General features: G+C 36.6%; 1 protein-coding gene across 1 annotated transcript in view; it reads left to right on the top strand.

Annotated features, from left to right (window-relative positions):
* NDFIP2 (Nedd4 family interacting protein 2) overlaps positions 1-19,094 on the top strand; it is a 123,906-nt gene that overhangs the window by 8,925 nt on the left and 95,887 nt on the right. The gene's annotated exons all lie outside the window — the stretch shown is intronic.

The following is a 19,094-nucleotide window of genomic DNA, read 5'->3' as shown; positions in this document are numbered from 1 at the left end:
GCAAACAGGCATATGCTGAAGAAAACATCAAAACAGGAACATGAATAGATTTTTTTAGAGAATTCGGGTTTTCTTTCAAAGTATCCAACTGAACATGATAAGAAAAACCAATCAGACAGAAGGAATTTCCTACTAGTATTTTATAATTAGCATTATTTTTATCTTGAATTTCAAATGGAAAAGCACGATACTATTTTTGATGCATTAGGCCTGTAAAATCTTCAATCTATTCCTTGCTGTCCTTTATTCTATTCCAAAATACACTGTCCTTTATTCTCTTTCTTGCACAAGGAACCCCTGCTATTTAGAACATTTACCATGCCCAACCCTATTTTGTACTTAACTCTTATACACACTTCAGGATTTATCTTAAAAATTACTCCCTCTAGGAAATCTTTTCTGGCAGGACTGAGTGATCATAGTGTGTATCCCTATTATAATTATATCACCATGCATTGTTAACAGTTGTCTATCTACCACATTAATATGTTCCTTGAAAGCAAAAGCTTTCTTCTATTCACTGCTTTATTCCCAGTATCTAACATATAATAGTTCTTTGCTTTTCTCTTTTATTTTTTTCAAATGTAGATTTATTAGCTGGCTGCTACAAGGGAGAACTTACACTATGGGGAGTTCAACATTTCAACAGGTGGCAGTTACAAAAGAATACCTATAGAGTTTATAGAACCTGAATTAATCATAGGATGGCCTTGGCAGAGATTGCTCAGAATTTGTACACTAGGAAGGTGCTAGAAAGATCAGTGGTTGGTTTATCTTTAGGACACATGACTTTGTGGAGTTATTGTTAGGTTGGTCTGTCTGTGGCCTTATTCAGAATACCATGGGTCTGATGAATTGGTATTCAGAGTCTGAAGATAATTTGTCTTGCATGTCACGGTTTTGTACAGTTTTTCTATTTTGTGAGTGATAATATGGTTTTGCAAGTTGTGGTTTCTGTTTCAACTTTAAGTTTCCATTTCACATCCTAGTTGCCAGCTGAACCGGTTTTCCCTTTGTCCAAAGAATAGTGACAAAGCTCTTGTCCTCTCAAGAAGTTCCCAGTCAGGCTATTTTAATATAATTTGATATAATAGAGATATAAATAAAGCATTATGAGTTCAGAAGAAACAACTTTTTTTTTAACTATCATTTTGTTGAAATCCTGCTATATGCAAGGCTCTACATACGATAATGTACTAAGCAAGTTAAATACATTATTTTATTTAATCTTCAAAAACTCTATAAAATTAATACTGTTTTTCTTATCCTCATTTTAAAATCAAGAAATTGTGCTGCAAAATGGTTAAATAATACACTCAGGTCACCTAGCTAAGAAATGATAGATCTAGAACTTTATTTATTTTTTTTAAAGATTTATTTATTTATTTATTCAGAGAGAGTGAGAGAGAGGCAGAGACACAGGCAGAGGGAGAAGCAGGCTCCATGCAGGAAGCCTGACATGGGACTCGATCCCGGGACTCCAGGATCACACCCCGGGCTTCAGGCGGCGCTAAACCACTGCGCCACTGGGGCTGCCCGATCTAGAACTTTATTAAACAAATATTTGCTGGGTACTATTCCAGATACTTTATTTAATCTCCAAAACAGACCTTTGAAGTAGCTACCACTTTTTATCTTATTTCACTGTTGAGGAAACTGATTCATGGGGAAATAAAGTAACTCATCTAAGATCACAGAGCTTGTGACCACATTGTACAGATGGATTCAGACCCAAGCAACTTGGCTCCATGGTCCACCACCTTACCTACCGCCTCTCTCTTGGGCTCTCACATCTTTTTACTTAACCACTGTGCTGATGTGCCTCATTGGCAGAGGAGAAGCTGTACAAAGGGGTTGAGTGTGGCTGGGGCATAGCAGTTAAGTAGGATATTTCTGGTTGGATCAGAGAAAGAAAGCTATATACCATTCTACTCAGGAGGAGTAGTCTCTGTTCAGAGCCCTGGGATTAGGGAAGTCTCTGCTTGTTCAGGAAATGGTGAGGTTTGAGGAATTCTGAGTGCCTTGGACAGGGAATTGTGGCAGCTGATAGAGCTGATAGATCTGGACACGAGTGCTGGGACCAGGTTAGAACTTCACAATTGCCCCTCACTTTTAACTGAAAGGATGCCGCTCTTAATACTGCACTTGTCTTTGATTGGCTATTCTGGTTTTAATGCATCCCCAAGGGAAAGAAATTTGTCACCACTAAAGATATTCATGCTGGAGGCATCTTCAAAAGAGAAGTTCCAGGAACTGTGTTAAGCAAAGAGATCTTTAGGGGGAAAATGCTGCTTCGAGATAGTCTTAAGGCAATTGCTTTGTAGAGCATAAGATGCATTTGAATGTCTATGTCCTTGTAAATTAAAGAAAAAATATGTCATCATTTTCCATCAATCCAGGGTCCTGAATAGCATATTTTGTTTATGGAGTTCTGGGAGCTGACATGCATTTACTCATCATGGATTCCCATATATAGATACTATTCATGTCTCCAATGTAGAAATGAGGAGACTGAGGCTGAGAGGACTCAGGGATTTGAGCATATTGCACAGCAGGAGGTGAGAGAGCTGACATTTCAAGCCAATTTGCCGTATTTCAGAGCCTCTTCTGCCAATGGCCTCATGTAGTCTGAGACCTTTTAGCCTGTGAAAGTGCAGAACCTCCCAAACAGAGCAGAGAACAGGCAGTCAAATGTCTGGAGAGTGAGTAGTCAGGAAATAAAGAGCAGTGCTGGGGCCAAGAGGAGGGAACTTGTTGCAGCTTCATGCATCCTTGCCCCTTTCGTATCAGACCCACCCACTTGCACGCATCACTGGGAAATCTAACACCATTACTTCCACCACATTCTATTCTTGAGTACAGCCCACATTTTGGGGGTGGGGTGGGAGGGGATTAGGCCTCATCTTTAGAAAGAAAATGCATCAGTGAATTTGTGGACATATTTTAAAATCACAGTACTACCATTAAGGCTGTGTAAGTACAACAGTGATTCCTCCAGGAGCCTCAGGAGAGAATTGCCTGCTTGCCAGCCTTTGGGGATAGAGACTGGTAGTGTGCTGGTTAATGTTTAGCAACTGGCTTTCTAGAAAATAAAATATATAGATGCATACGTATGTGCGCGTAAGTTTTACTGGTATAAAGGACATGTAGTATACAACTTAACAAATAATAAAATACATAATACCCTCAATTATAAATTCCCTATAACAAATTGGTTCTGACACAATGTTTTAGCTGATTTTTACTGAATGCTTTTATTGGTAACATTTTCTGCATCACGCTTTTACATCTAGATAGTCAACAAAACAATAAATCAAGTCCAGCTCTCTGTAGCAATTGCTGATTTCCATGGTTTAAATGCTCCCCAAATAGCCAATTTCAGTTTATCAACATAATATCACTGAATGCATAGTTGGAAAGAAATTCACAATAAAACATCTTAATATGCTGTTTCCACCACGCAGATTCAATAGATGTAAATATCCTGAGGGGCACAAATAATAATAAAATATAGTGTAATAATTAGGAAGTGATAAGCTTTTAGAATTTATTGCCTTTTAAAAATATAATTGATGTAATTTTAAGGTTAGATAGTGTTTAAATAAAAGTTCTCTAAACAACTGTCTTGCAAAATTCTTAAAGGCTAGCAGGCAGCTCCAGCACACCATTGACTAGAAACACCTTTACCTTTCACCATGTAGGGAATTCCCAACATTTCAACAACCAGAATTGAACACAGGAAACATAAAGCACCAGTATTTTGAGAGAGTAAAAGCAGTCAGAAGGAACAAGAGGAAAATGGAACTGATAAAAAAAAAAAAAAAAAAAAAAAGAGGGATAAAAACCTGAACTGTTTTTTTTTTTTTTTTAAGGTATCCTTGAAGAGATTTAAGTTCAACATAAAAAAATTAAGCAATTTAATGGATTAAGAGAAGAATACGTTTGTCACCACTGAGACACCAATCAATGACCTGGAAAATAAAAATACAAATCATAAAAAGAAGAGGCAACTTGTAAATTTGAAAAGCTCATCATAATTTAGCACATCGTAGATTGTGCTATCTTGACAAAAAACTGTAGAAACTCATAATTATCATGTAAATTATTGCTTAACTATGCAAATATTTTCTATTCTTCCTAGCTTCAAAATATACATATATTTTAATTCAATTTGAATATACTAATACAACAGTAACATTTCTGATTACTGCAATTTGAAAGCCATAGTTAAAAAGCTAAAATATCCCTGTATATATAGTGCTTGCAAAAATTTTTTGTTATATGATCCACTTATGTGGCACCATATTTAGGGATGTATTAAATGGAACAGGCACATACTGAATAAAACTTCAACATTTCTATACTTGTTCATCTTACTTGCTAATATCAGTGATATATTAGCAGAATTTAACATGTATAAGATTATTGAAAATACACAGTTTAAAACTTCTCTCTTAGGGTGGCTCAGCAGTTGAGCATGTGCCTTTGGCTCAGGGCATGATCCCATAGTAGTCCCAGGATCTAGTCTCATATGGGCTCCCTGCATGGAGCCTAGTTCTCCGTCTCCCTGCGTCTCTGCCTCTCTCTTTCTCTGTGTCTTTCATGAATAAATAAATAAAATCCTTAAAAGGTTTTTCAAAAAATAAAACTTCTTTATTTAATATTGGCAAATGAATTAATGATATTAACCATGGGCCAGTTTGTTTCTAAATAAAACCAAAATACACTCTGATATGCTACTACAGAACCAGCAGAGGGAGCTCAAAGATTTTTTGCTTTTTTTTTTTTTTTTAACTTACTACGGACAATTATTTTCTTTCTTAAAAGGTGTTGGATTCTGAAAAATATATAGTTATTATTTAAATAACAAAATATATTAACAAAAATCCTTTGGTTAAAAATATATTCACAAAGAAGATATCAGTATTACCTATTTAGAAATAGCAGGCAATTGAAATTACACTTTTTTTTTTTCCAATAGCCTGTGCTTCCAAAAATATTTTTTTAACCAATATTTCTAGTTTTGGTAAAGTGGACTAAACTACAGTGAAAACTCTCTGGCTGTAAACATTAAACTTTGATAGGTAAAGTGTGACACATTTTAAGTTTAATTCTTGTATATGTAATAAAACCTAAATATATTCCCATTCACTCAGTTCTCAGCCCCTCCACGTACATAAACAGCACTCATTATTCTTCTCTTAAGTATCCTTCCAGAATTTATTTATGAATACACAGACATATGAATATAAAGTCTCATTCTAATCCATTTTTTCCTATGCAATAAGTAGTATCTCATATACCCTATTCTGTGTCTTAGTTTTATCACTAATATATCTTGGATATCTTTTTATTAGTCTAGTATAGAGAACTTACTCATTTTTTAAAAAAAAACATTTATATGGTGGATAGCAAGTGTATTTTAAGAACATGTCATAATTTATTTATATTTTCCTATGTAATGAACTTTTGAGTTCTTTTTCTATTGCAAATAATTCTTTAACAATAACCTTACATACATGAGCCATGTTGTATATATAAAGAGTAAAGGATAAAGTCCCAAAAGTAGGATTGCTACATAAAAAGACATATGAGTTTATATTAATGGATATTGCCAAATTACCACATATGAAGGTTTTACCAAATTGTTTTACCAATTTGTATTCCCTCAGGAATAGTGTGGCTATTTCATGACAATATTGCCAACTGAATATTAGCAGACTTATGAATTTTAGCAGTCTGATAGATGACATGTATCTAAGTATAATGTACATTTCTCTTACTATGAGGGAATTAGCTGAACATTAGTGTCAGAGCCATTTGTATTTCTTTATCATGAACTTACTGTTCATAATCCTTTGCTCATTTTTCTATTGGGTTTTTGTTCCTTATTATTTTGTTGTTGTTGTTCCTTATTAAATTGCAGTCTCTCCTTGTTAGGATGATTAACCCTTTGTGATATGTGTTACCATTTTATTGTCTTTGACACACAGAAATTTTCATATCTACATAGTCAAATTTATCAATCTTGTTTACAGCCCTTTAGATTTTGAGTCACAGAAAAATTCACTCTCCACTCCCAGGTTATAAAGAATTCTCCCATGTTTTCTTCTAGTATTTTTATGGTTTTTTTCATTGATTTTTAGATTTGAACTTTATTCTGAAGTACAATGTGAATTATGAACCCAATTTCATTTTTCCAAATGGGCACCAAAACATTCCAAGACTACCAATATAGTATAACATTCTAATGACTTCACCAAAAAACTATGGTAACTAATAAATGAACTCAGTAAAGTTGCAGGATATAAAATCAACATACAAAAATTCATTGCATTTCTATATACTAACAAACTATCTGAAAAAAAATAAAGAAAAAAATCCCATTTACAAAGCACCAAAAATAATAAAGTACTTATGAATAAATGTAACCAGGGAAGGAAAAGAGCTATACACTGAAAACTATCAGACGTTGATTTAAAAAAAGGAAGAAGACTCAAATAAATGAAAGGATATTCTAGTTATATGAGTTGGAAAAGTTAATACTGTTAAAATGTCCATACTAATGTAAGCCATTTATAGATCCAGTACAGTCCTTATCAAAATTCCAATGGTTTTCCACAGAAATAGAAAACACAAGCTTAAAATTTGTATGGAATCACAAAAGACCCTTAATAGCCAAAACAATCTTGAGAAGGAACAAAGATGAAGGCATCACACTTCTGATTTCAAACTATCTTATAAAGTTATAGTAATCAAAATAGTATGATACTGACATAAATCAGATATATAGACCAAAGGAACAGAATTAAGAAACCAGAAATAAACTCATACATCTATGGTCAACTAATATTTGACAAAGGAGCCAAGAATCAATGAGAAAAAGATAATCTCTTCAATAAATGATGTTGGGAAAACTGGATGTTCCCATGTAAAATGAATGAAATTGGACCCCTATCTTTTTTTTTTTTTTTTTTTGAGGCTTAAGTGAACTGTTTTTGGACAGTTTTTTGTTGTTGTTGTTTTGTTTTTTGTTTTTTGTTTTTTTTTTCAGTTTGGAAGCCAGTTGAATTTCTGATGGAGTTTCCTTGACAGCGGGGCCGGGCAGGGGTGGCCAGACCTTCCCCATGCCTTGGGGGCTCTGGGGTAGGAGCAGAAACAAAGTTTAAGGCTGTTGCCACTATATCCTGGATACAACAACCTGGAAAATCATATTAATCAAGGAGACAAAAATCCCTCTAAACTCTGATACTGCACTCAAAATCAAATGAACAAAAATAAAATGCCCAAGCCACAGCTCTAAGGATGACAGACCCCTGTCCCTTCCACAATGTTGTTGCTGTCATCAGGAGTCCTCAGTCAACCCTGGACTCAGTCATCACTTGGAGTCATGAGGGTGTAGGACTCTTGCTTTGTCCCTCCATCCTTGCTTGGTGTGGGTTCCAGTGATCTCCCAGGGGAGTGGTGAGGGGCTGAAGCACTCAGTAGGAACAGGGGGAGTCTGCTTCCTGATTGGGGCAGGATGAAAACCCATTCACCTTCCCCGAGGTAAGGGAAGAGCACGGTTCTCTAGAAAAATCATTCACCGATAGAGGGGGATGCTGGTGCTGATTTGTATGTCGATTGGGGGTAGGGAGGTGGGACAAGTGAGTGGGGAGGAAGACGAAGGAACTGAGGGAGATGGGTCCGAGGGTGGTGGGGCCTGGGGGCTGGCCGGCCCTCCCAGCTCTCCTGGGAGCCACTTAAAGTGATCCCTGGTTTGTCTTACACAGGACTTTCAGTGAGCTTGGTCTGACCGTGAGTCCTAGTTGCCAGAGAGGAGTTAGGATGATGAAAAGAGACGGCATATTTAGAGTGAGGTCGCCACACTTTGCAGATCATAAGAGAATGGAAATAGGAGGTGCCAGGCTAAGCAGGAGATGGCACGAGGGAAGCCACTGCTTTTACCAGGTGGATCAAAGCCCTCAGGTGCTGCAGTGTAGACTGATGCCCAGCCTGACAGTGTGGCCAGCTGACGTGGCCCCAGGTAAGGGTGGATCTGGGAGCAGTGCTGGCTGAGCCCCACTGGCCCCCAGGCACTTTTGTCACTTGTGTACTGTGCTCTAGAACTGCTGAGGAGCTCCCATGAGGGGACCACATGTATAAAGCAGGGTCCTGGCCCCCTGAGTTGACCATCTGAAGAAAGGTGCTGCAGTGAGAAATGGCTGCTGCGAGTTCCCAGGCCACGGTGGCCCTAGAAGCAGTGTCAGGAGCTCCTCTACAAACCCTGCATGTTCTTAAACCACTCACAAAAACTAATCTGAAATAGATTAAAGACTTAAACATAAGACCTGAAGCTGTAATATCCCTAAAAGAAAACATAGGTAAAAAGAACCTTGACATTGGTCTTATTATAGATTTTTTGGATATAACACCAAAACCAAAATTAACAAAAGCAAAAATCAACAAATGAGACTACATCAAACTAAGAAGCTCTTGCTAGTAAATGAAATGATCAACAAAATGAAAAGCCAACCTATAGAATGGAGAAAATATTTACAAATCATTATCTGACAAGGGGTTAATAACTAAGATATATAAGAAACTCAGATAGTTCAATAGTGAAAAATACCAAAAATCTCATTGAAAAATGGGCAGAGGATCTGAAAAGACATTTATCCAAAGAAGCCATATAGATAGCCAACAGACACATAAGATGTTTAACATCACAAATCATTAGAGAAATGTAAATCAAAATCACAATGAGATATTACTTTACGCCTGTTAGAATGTCTATTATCAAAAAGACAAGAAATAACAAGGGTTGGTGAGGATGTGGTTAAAAGGGAAACTTTGTGCACAGTTGGTGGGAATTTCAATTGGTCCTGCCACTATGGAAAACAGAATGGAGGGTTCTCAAAAGAGTAAAATTAGAACTGCCATATGATGCAACAATTCTACTTCTAGATATTTACTCAAAGAAAATGAAAACACTAATATGAATAGATATGTATCCCCATGTTTATGGTAGCATTATATGCAATAGCCAAATACATGGACACAGCCTAAGTGTCCACTGATGAATAAATTTTTAAAATGCACACACACACACACACACACACACACACACACTGGAATATGATTCAGCTGTAAAAAAAAACACAGTGAAATATTGCCATTTGCAACAACATGGATGGACCTTGAGGGTGTTATGCTAAGTAAAATTGGTCAGACAGAGAAAGATAAATGCCATATATTCTCACTTATATGTGGACTCTTAGAAAAAAAGAAAAGACAAGCTCATAGATACAGAGAACATATTGGTGGTTGCCAGAGACATGGGAGGGGGGGCCACCATGGCTGAATTGGGTCAAAAGTATAAACTTCCAGTTACAATTAGTCATGGGGACATAATGTACAGCATAGTGAATATAGTTAATAATAGTGTATTGCATTTTTTGAGTTTCTAAGAAAGTGGATCTTTAAACTCTCATCAAAAGGAAAGCAAGTTTGGGACACCTGAGTGGCTCAGCAGTTGAGCATCTGCCTTCAGTTCACTCTGGGATGAGTCCTGCATTCGGCTCCCTGCGGGGAGCCTGCTTCTCCCTCTGCATGTGTCACTGCCTCTCTCTATGTTTCTCATAAATAAAAATATCAATCAATCAATCTTAAAAAAAAAGAAAAAAGCAAGTTTTATAACTATGCATGGTGACAGATTTGGGTAAACTTATTGTGGTAATCATTTCACATTATGTAAATATATTGAATTATTGTGTCATACACCTAAAACTGTTATATGTCAGTCATAGTTCAATTAAAAGAAAATGATCAAAAAAATAAATAAATAAATAAAAAATAAAAGAAAATGATCAGTTGACTATATTTATGTAAGTCTATTTCTGGGCTTTCTGTTCTGTTCTATTGGTCTATTTGTCTATTCTTCGACTAGTCCCACATTGTGTTGATTATGTTAGCTTTATAGTAAATCTTGAAGTCAGGTAGTGTCAGTTCTTCAACTTTGTTCTTTTCCTTCAATGTTGAGTTGGTTGTTCTGGGGCTTTTTCCCGTGTAAACTTTAGATTCCATAAAATAACTTGCTGGAATTTTGTTTGGGGTTGTACTATATCTATAGATCAAATTGGGAAGGACTGACATCTTGATTATATTGAACATTGAATATCTCTCCATTTAGTTTGTCTTTATATCTTTTCTCAGAGTTTGGAGTTTTCCTCATATAGCTCTTGTACATATTTCATTAGATTTATAAATAAGTATTTCACTGGGGGTACTGCTAATTTAATGTGGTAAATGTGTTTTTAATTTCAAATTCAGCTTGTTCATTACTGGTATGTAGGAAAGCATTGATTTTTATATCAACTTTATATCCTCAACCTTTCTAATAATTACTTATTAGTTCCAGGAGGTTTTTTTTTGTCAATTTATGAGGGGGTTTCTACATAGATAATCATATCATCAATGAACAAAGACAGTTTTATTTCTTCCTTCCCAATCTGTATAACTTTGATTTCCTTCTCTTGTCTTACTGCATTTGCTAGGACGTACCAGTATGATATCGAAAAGCAGTGGTGCAGAATACATCCTTGCCCGATACCTGATCTTAACAGGAAAACTTCAAGTTTCTCCTATTAAATATGACATTAGCTATAGGGTTTTTGTAGACGTTCTTTATTAAATTGAAGAAGTTCTCTTTCTATTCCTATTGACTAAGAGTGGTGTTTTATTTTGTTCACGTTGTTGTTTAAAGGCAGTTAACACACTGGACTCACTGTCTTACCTATGGAAGGTAGCAGCTGAAATCTCTGTTCAGATCTTTTAGCCTTCTCTGGGTTACTTTAAATCTGCCCTCAACAATTAGAGTTCAGACTTTAGCTAAAATTCGAGCAGAGGGATCCCTGGGTGGCGCAGTGGTTTGGCGCCTGCCTTTGGCCCAGAGCACGATCCTGGAGACCCGGGATCGAATCCCATGTCGGGCTCCCTGCGTGGAGCCTGCTTCTCCCTCTGCCTGTGTCTCTGCCTCTCTCTCTCTCTGTGTGACTATCATAAATAAATAAAAATTTAAAAAAAATTTGAGCAGAGTATTTGGAACTCTCCTCTCTGGACCTCTCTTGTATATTTTCCCTTTTTCTTTCCAGCTATAGTGGTCACCCCAAACTCTATGCTTAGTTTCTTATTTCTTGAAGCCAGAATGACCGGGGGTTTCTCTTCAAATTTTAGCTCCTTTGTTGGAGCCTGCCCTGAGGATAGAAATTACATATACATATCTTTACCTGTTGCCACTTCCTTCACGTGTTGACTTGCCTCCAGCTTCTGCCTGATTTTGGTCACTCTCCAGTTCATTTAGTCGTTTTCTAAGGAATTTATAAAATCATGATATATATTTGAATGATTATTCTAATGCCAGTGTAGAGAATTGGGTTTAATGAACAAAGGTTGGGTGCAAGAAATCCAAGTAACAGATGATGACTTCAAATGAAATACTGAGTATAAAAATAGAGAAGGCAGGGGTGTGTGGGTGGCTCAGTTGGCTAAGCATCTGCCTTCGGCTCGGGTCATGATCTCAGAGTCCTGGGATGGAGCTCCCTGCTCAAGGGGGAGTCTGTTTCTCCCTCTCCCATTCTCCCTGCTTATGCTCTCTGTCTCTATCAAATAAATGAATAAAATCTTAAAAAAAAAAAAGGATAGAGAAGGCAAAATAATTAGGAACATCTACAAGCTCAGATTAAGAGCTTTGTGACTCTGAACTGCCACATTTGACCCACCCAGAATTTTCCTTATTGTGTAGAGAGCATCAGAAAAGGGAGTGAGGTATTAGCAAACAGAATTATTAATTGCTTGTCATCTAAAATTCATAAATGAAGTGAATTAGTGTTAGCTTAAAGCAAAATGAAGTGAATTAGTGTTAGCTTAAAGCATCCATTTCTCCTCAGTTCCATTCACGGAAAATAAATCCAAGAATTTCATAAAGTACCACTAGTATTTGAAGATATATCCTATTACACAGGAATTTTGTCAGCTACTAGCAATAGAAATCTGACTGCTATGGCTTAAACACCTGAGAGTTTATTGTTTTACATCAAAGAAGTTCAAATGTGGGTTCTCCACGCTGGCATTGAATTCCACAAAGATAACAGGAACCCAGGCCTTTCTATATTTCGACAGTGCTTATCTTGACACATAGCTTCCACCCTCAAGGTCCCAAGATGGCAACAGGAATTGCAATCCTCATAAGTCCGTTTTAGGCGGAATAAGTAGAAGAGCAAGGAACAAAAGGACTCATCCAAGCTTTCTGTTAATAAAAGCCTTCTAAAAAATCTCAACCTATAACTTTCACCTATACATCTTTGACTGGTCCTTCGTTACATGGTCATACCTGCCTACAAAGGAGGTTGGAAAATACTTTTTTTTTTTTTTTAATACTTTTTTTTAAAGCTGAGACATTTGGTACCTGAAATAAAATTGAAATTATGTTACTGAGGATAAAGGAGAAAATGGATGTCGAATAAGCAACCAGCTGTCTCTGCCACATATACCAAATGATTTTGTTGGAGCTCTCCCAACCAACTTAAGTCAAACAAAAACAACAAAAACCAGGGAATATATTGACCCACATCAGTGAACTTCATGTTATCTTTATGCAGACAAACTCAATCTAAGCCCTCAAATAAGCCTTAGGAAATTATTTCCTTTATCTCTCACCTGTGCTTTTATCTGGATTGGAAACAGGCTTAGACACATTCTGCCCTTCTGGTGGCAAGATAGCTACTAGAAATAATGGGTTTACATTCTCCCAGTTTAGCAATCTCAGTGGAAAGAGATCGCTTGTTTCTTCATTTTAGAAAGAGTCATAAGAGGGACTCATGGTCCTTGGTATCATGGGCCTATGCCTACAATCATTGTAGACAGGGTATGTGCCACTCTAAATGGTCAGATCGTTCCATGGAATTCATCCTCCTGGGTCAGTCCGAGCTAAACCATATGAATTGAGTTGGGGGAGGTTTGTATCCTTATTAAACTCAATGCTACAAAAAAAAAAAAAAAAAAAAAAAAAAAAAAAGTAAATGGGTGGCAGGCAAACAAAACAACAGGCCTGGTTCAGAGAGTAAAAACTTTGAGGAAAAGAAAATTAATTTAGGTATTTTCAGTCTAGAAATGAAAGGACAGAAAAGGCAAAATACTGATGATCTATGAATCCCTTGCATGATTCCTATTCTCATCAATCTTATTCAATAATACAATGTCCACAGGGAGAAAGTATACTTCAAGCAAGTGCTGGTAATACTGTGAGCATTATGAAAAGCTTTTATAGTTCTAAAACAACCTTCAAAATACCAAGAAGATTTTCTTAAGTATACTATTTATTGGTGTATTTATTTGTGGTAACTATTTTAATCGCTAAATCAAGGAGATTCAAAATGATGCACAATCATAAATTAATCCTTTCAACACTCTGTATTGAAAAACATTATGAAGAGAATAGGATTCAAAGCAATGATGTAGTTTTTTCCCCCAAGGTCATGAATTGAATTAGTAGCTAACCAAAGCTGCAGACTCCCAAAATATATGACTCATCCTGCTCCACATTTCTATAGCCTATTTTGATTTATCACCATGGTTGGTCCTTTTTGGCATAATTTTGTGGGTGAATGGCAGAAAATGAAAATGACCATATGTTTGGAACTCAGCAACATCTGCCGTAGGGAAATAATAAACAAAAAAAGAGAGCACAAATACTCAAATGAAAGAACCAAATGAGGCACAGCCAAAAAATCTATGGAGAAAATTTGCCAGCAGCTAAATGTAACCAAGAGCGGTACATAAATTGAGGTATCAGAACTTTCAGTATTTGGTATAGTAGTGAGTATACTTAGAGCTGTTTTTTTATTTTGTTTCTTCTAACAGAATGTCATCCTTACAGAAAATTTTCAAAAATAGTACAAAGAATTCCAGAATAACCTCTACCCAGATTCTCCAAATGTTAACTATTATTGTCTCATAGTCTTCTCCTTCGTTCTCTCTCTACACGGGAGTGTGCATGCACACACATGTGTTCTTGCACACACACACACTGAACAATTTAAGAGTAAGTTCAGATACAATACTTCTTTCCTCTATACACTTCAATGTGTATTTTCTAAAACTCGGAATATTTTATGTAACAACAGCACAATTTTCAAAATTGGAAAACTGCTGCTGATATACCACTGTTATTTATTATACAGTCTGTACTCCGATTTTACTAATAGGCCAGTAAGGGCAATTACAGAAAAAGAAATTTAGGATCATGCATTACATTCAGTTGTCATATCTCTTTACTTCCCTTAATATGAAGTCCTGAGACTCTTTGTATTTCACGAAGCTAACATCTTTGAAAGTATAGGACAATTATTTTGTAGACAGTCCTTCAAACTAGGTTTTGTCTGATGTTTTCTCATTATTAGATTCAAGTTATTCAGGAATATCACAGAAAGGATCCTGTGTTCTTTTCAGTACACCACATTAGGAGGCATATGCTGTTGATTTGTCTCACTATTTGTGCTTAACCTTGATCATTTGGCTAAGGTGGTGTCTGTCATGTTTCTCCACTGTAGCATTATTATGTTACCTCTTATAATTAATAAATGACTTTTGGAAAGATATTTTGAGGTTGTGTAACTATCCTATTACTCCCCAAACTTTTACACACTATTTTTAGCATCCATTGATGACTGCCACCTGAATTAATTAGAATGAATATTTTTAAATTAAATTTGTTTCTAAAATGTATACCACTCATGCCATGCTAAGTGTTCACATAATCATAGGACTTTTATTATAGATGAATTTCTATAATCTAAGAAAACATGATAATCAATGATAGGGAGATAGGATACAATTTAATATGCCTAATAATAACTAAGGACTGTGATTTTATTAGGAGGATGCAAGTACTCTAAAATTGACTTATGGTGATGGTTGCTCCACTCAATAATGTCACTAATTGAGGGGCACCTTGGCAGCACAGTCAGTTATGTGTCTGACTTTTGGTTTTCACTTGGGTTGTGACCTCAGGATTATGTGATCAAGCCCTGTGTGGGGTTCCTCACTCAGGGTATCGTCTGCTTGAGATTCTCTCTCCTTCTCCCTCTGCCCCTCCTGCTCTGTTCTCTCTCTCTCAAATAAATAAATAAATATTTTAAAAAAATAATGTTACCAGTTGAATCACTAAATTGTACAACTGAAATGGGTGGATTTTATAATATGTAAAGTACATTTCACTGTACATTTCACTAAAGGTGTAAAAATAGGAAAAAATAAGAGTTAAGGAGATAGTTAACTGATTTAAGTCAGAACACAGAAGCAAAGGCCAGTGAAAGTGACCATTCAGTGTCATGACTTATATAAATAAGCCATCCTGGGGCACCTGGGTGGCTCAGTCAGTTAATCATATACCAGGGTCCTGGGATCAAACCCAAATCGGGCTCCCTGCTCAGTGGGAGTCTGCTTCTCCCTCTCCCTCTGCCTCTCCTTCCTGCTGCTCCCTCTCTCTCTTGCTGACTCTTTCTCAAATAAATAAATAAAATCTTGAAACAAATATATAAATAAATAAATAACTACTAACCACAGGGTTCTTAACCTTCTTTTATATCATGGGCCCTTTGGGTAGTCTGAGAAAGCCTATGGGTTCCTAAGAATGTTTTGAATACATAAAATATATAGGACTACCAAAAAAAAAGCAGTTTAAATTTTAAATTATTTTTGTAATGTATCAACATATAAGCTTTCTAAAATGTACTAAATAACAATAGATTTCAAATATTGGCAAGTCAGAGTTAAATTTTATTTTTTGAACACTTATCCATGTGAGGGCTGTTGTTACTGAATATGAATAAGAATGATCAACTTTGACAGGGAGATGTGTATATCATGGAAGCTAACCTGTCAATGTCCAGTTTGGGGTAGGTTTTTTTTTTTTTTTCATTTACAAGTGCTGACAATACAGATTACTAAAAAATATATTATTATAAGTTTAATTAAAGTTTCCATAGGTTGCTTAACAAGAAATGGATAGGTTCTCTCAATGAATACCAAAATTCTGTGAAGATGTTGGAGTTAAATTTCTATTATGAGGTTATATAGCTTTGCCAATTAAAGGCATAGAGTTGCATTGCAGTTGGCCAGCTCCAGTGCAGTAATGTCTGTGGACAGGGAGGCTGAGAGACAGCACTGCAGTACTTTTAAGCATGATTAGCATAAATGATATTTTAAGATACCTATAACAACTTCACTGTGATTTAAACGTATCCATGGGGCAGAGCCAGTGGCCCAGCGGTTTGGTGCCACCTTCAGCCTGGGTGTGATCCTGGAGACCCGGGATCAAGTCACATGTCAGGCTCCCTGCATGGAGCCTGCTTCTCTCCCTATCCCTCTGCCTGTGTCTGCCTCTCTCTTTCTGTGTCTGTCATGAATAAATAAATAAAATCTTTAAAAAATAAAATAAAAAAAAATAAAAGTATCCATGAATTCTAGTAGTGACAAGGTCACAGGGACCAGGATTTTTGCCAACATTCATACTTAAAGAACTTTCTAAATTTCAGCTAAATGTTACTGAAAATACAGGTGTAAATTTTTTTACCCATCAAGTTCAAGCACCTACTGAATTCTATCCATGGACCTTTTAGGCACACAAGAAGTTTGAGTTAAGAACTCCTGATATAAACAGATGGGTAAATTAAACAGAGTTAATAACCCTCACATTTTGGTTTTTGGTATAGGTACAGGATTCCTAAAGACAATGTAAATATAGGACGCCTGGGTGGCTCAGCGGTTGAGCGCCTGCCTCTGGCCCAGGGCATGGTCCCGCAGTCTCAGATCCAGTCCCACATCCGGCTCCCTGCATGGAGCCTGCTTCTCCCCCTGCCTATGTCTCTGTCTCTCTCTCTGTGTCTCTCATGAATAAATAAATTTTTAAAAAGACAATGTAAATACATCTTTAAGCAAGGATGTTTTAAGAGAAACATTCCTGGGTTTTGTCTATGTCAAGTCTAAAGATTTGAAAATAGAGTCCTAACTCTCAGTTTCTTCCAAGTTCTTTCTCATAAAATGTGGTCAAAATACTTGGTGCCGTTAATAAAAAATCCAATGATGAGAAGTCTCTTTCTGCTCTTTCATTACTAGGCATAATTGCAGCTTGGGATTTTTCTGCCTCATCACTTGTGACAGGAGAAATTGATCTCTTATTTCTTATCTTAGTTTGGGGTTGCCTTTTTAGTTTTTTCATTCTCATCTAAATTTAGATGTTGAATTCTTAAATTCATTGCAAGAGGGAGAAGTCCAGTTACTTGTTCTAGAGCAATTATTTCCTATTACAGAACCCATTTAGTCCCAAAATATATTATCAGGTCCTTTAGTTCTCTGAAAGAAAAATATTAGAGATAAGGTTTCTGCAGCCTATATACTAATCAAAGGAAAAATTTCTGAAATTAGGTATTCAGATATAATAAAATTATAGTGCTGGAAGTCATGTATGTGTTATAATCCACACTGTGCCAAATTAGGCATTCGTAAGACTATATCTCTGAGCCTTAGGGCTGCTTATGTAGAAAATGAGTGGGTTTTTTTTTAATAATTTATTTTTTGAGAGAGAGAGTGTGTGTGTGCATGAGCAGGGGGGAGGGTCAGAGGGTCAGAGGGTCAGAGGGAGAGGGAAAGAATCTTTAGTCTCCATGCCCAGAGCAGAACCCAATGTGGGGCTTACTCTCACGAGCCTGAGATCCTGACCTGAGCTAATATCAAGAGTGAGACGTTTAACTGATTGAGCCGTCCATTCTACCTCTAAAAATTTAATAAGTCATGACCATATCTAACACAGTCATCTACTGAACTGTATTGGTGGCCACCTTCCCTTGATCTGGCTGGTTTGTCTACCCCCAGTTGCCTGGCTATTAAGAGTTTCTGTTGTTGGGACGCGTGGGTGGCTTAACCGTTTGGTGTCTGCCTTTGGCTCAAGGCATGATCTTTGGGTCCAGGATTGAGTGCTGCATCAGGCTCCTTGCAGGGACCCTACTTCTCCCTCTGCCTGTGTCGCTGCTTCTCTCTCTGTGACTTTCATGAATAAATAAATAAAATCTTTTTAAAAAAAGTTTCTGTTGTTGGCAATTCACAGCTCTCCATCTCAGTAGAAATATTCGCTTCCTTTTAACAGAACAGGAAACTGGAGCAGTCACACTCTGAGGGCTACAGCCCCCATCCAATAGCTAACATTGGGCGTGAAACTTGGCCCTGTTCACTCAAGATGAGAATTTGCTGGGGAACTAGACTGAAGCTAATGTCTTGATGAGATTACATCTTTGCTAACCTTTTCCCCTGTACCATCTTGCCTCTCTCACCCACCTTCTCTTGAGATCACTTCCTCAACTACTCATTTCAAAAGAACCCTCATCTCAGGCTCTGCTTCTAGGACTTGATATAAGATAGCATCTTAGAGTAGACATTCAGCAAATCTTTGTGGACTAAGTGAATGAATGAGTGAATGAATGGAGCTAATTTGTCCAGTGTTCATCATCAAAGTTATAGAGAAAGCCTAAGAATGTTTCATATTGTTTTCAGCAAGTACTGTGTGTTGGGAATATTTCCTAATGAATACTGTGAACATGTCTGTAAACTTGCTTCTTTCTGTATTTTCTAATAAAACTAATTCGTTCATTTGCAGAAGCTTCCCACAGATGCTTATTCAATCAGCAGAGGATGGGCTAGCCTTAACCACTGGTCCAAGTGATCCAAGTAATAAACGCAATATTTAGGGAGGAAAGGAAAGCTGTTAGCTCATATTCCCAGAGTTCAGCACCTTTAATTAATTATTTACTTCTAATATAAAGGGGTACATTATCAACTTATCAGCAATACAATATTAAGAATGTATGAGAAGACAATGCAGTAAGTGCCCAAATGTGAAGCTAACTTTCAATTATTCAGTGATAGAGATGAGTAATGTAGATGAGTAGGTTGGAACAGATTATACAGCTTGTACCAAGCCACAGAGAACAGATGAAACTCATTTATCAACGTATCTTCTTTTAACTAATAACCAAAGTTTTTTTTCAAAGTTTTTTTTTAAG

The sequence above is a fragment of the Canis lupus genome, chromosome 17 (genome assembly GCF_048164855.1).
Source record: "Canis lupus baileyi chromosome 17, mCanLup2.hap1, whole genome shotgun sequence".
Lineage (NCBI taxonomy): Eukaryota > Metazoa > Chordata > Mammalia > Carnivora > Canidae > Canis > Canis lupus.
The sequence above is the reverse complement of the archived record's forward strand: the minus strand, read 5'-3'. Positions and strand labels throughout refer to the sequence as shown.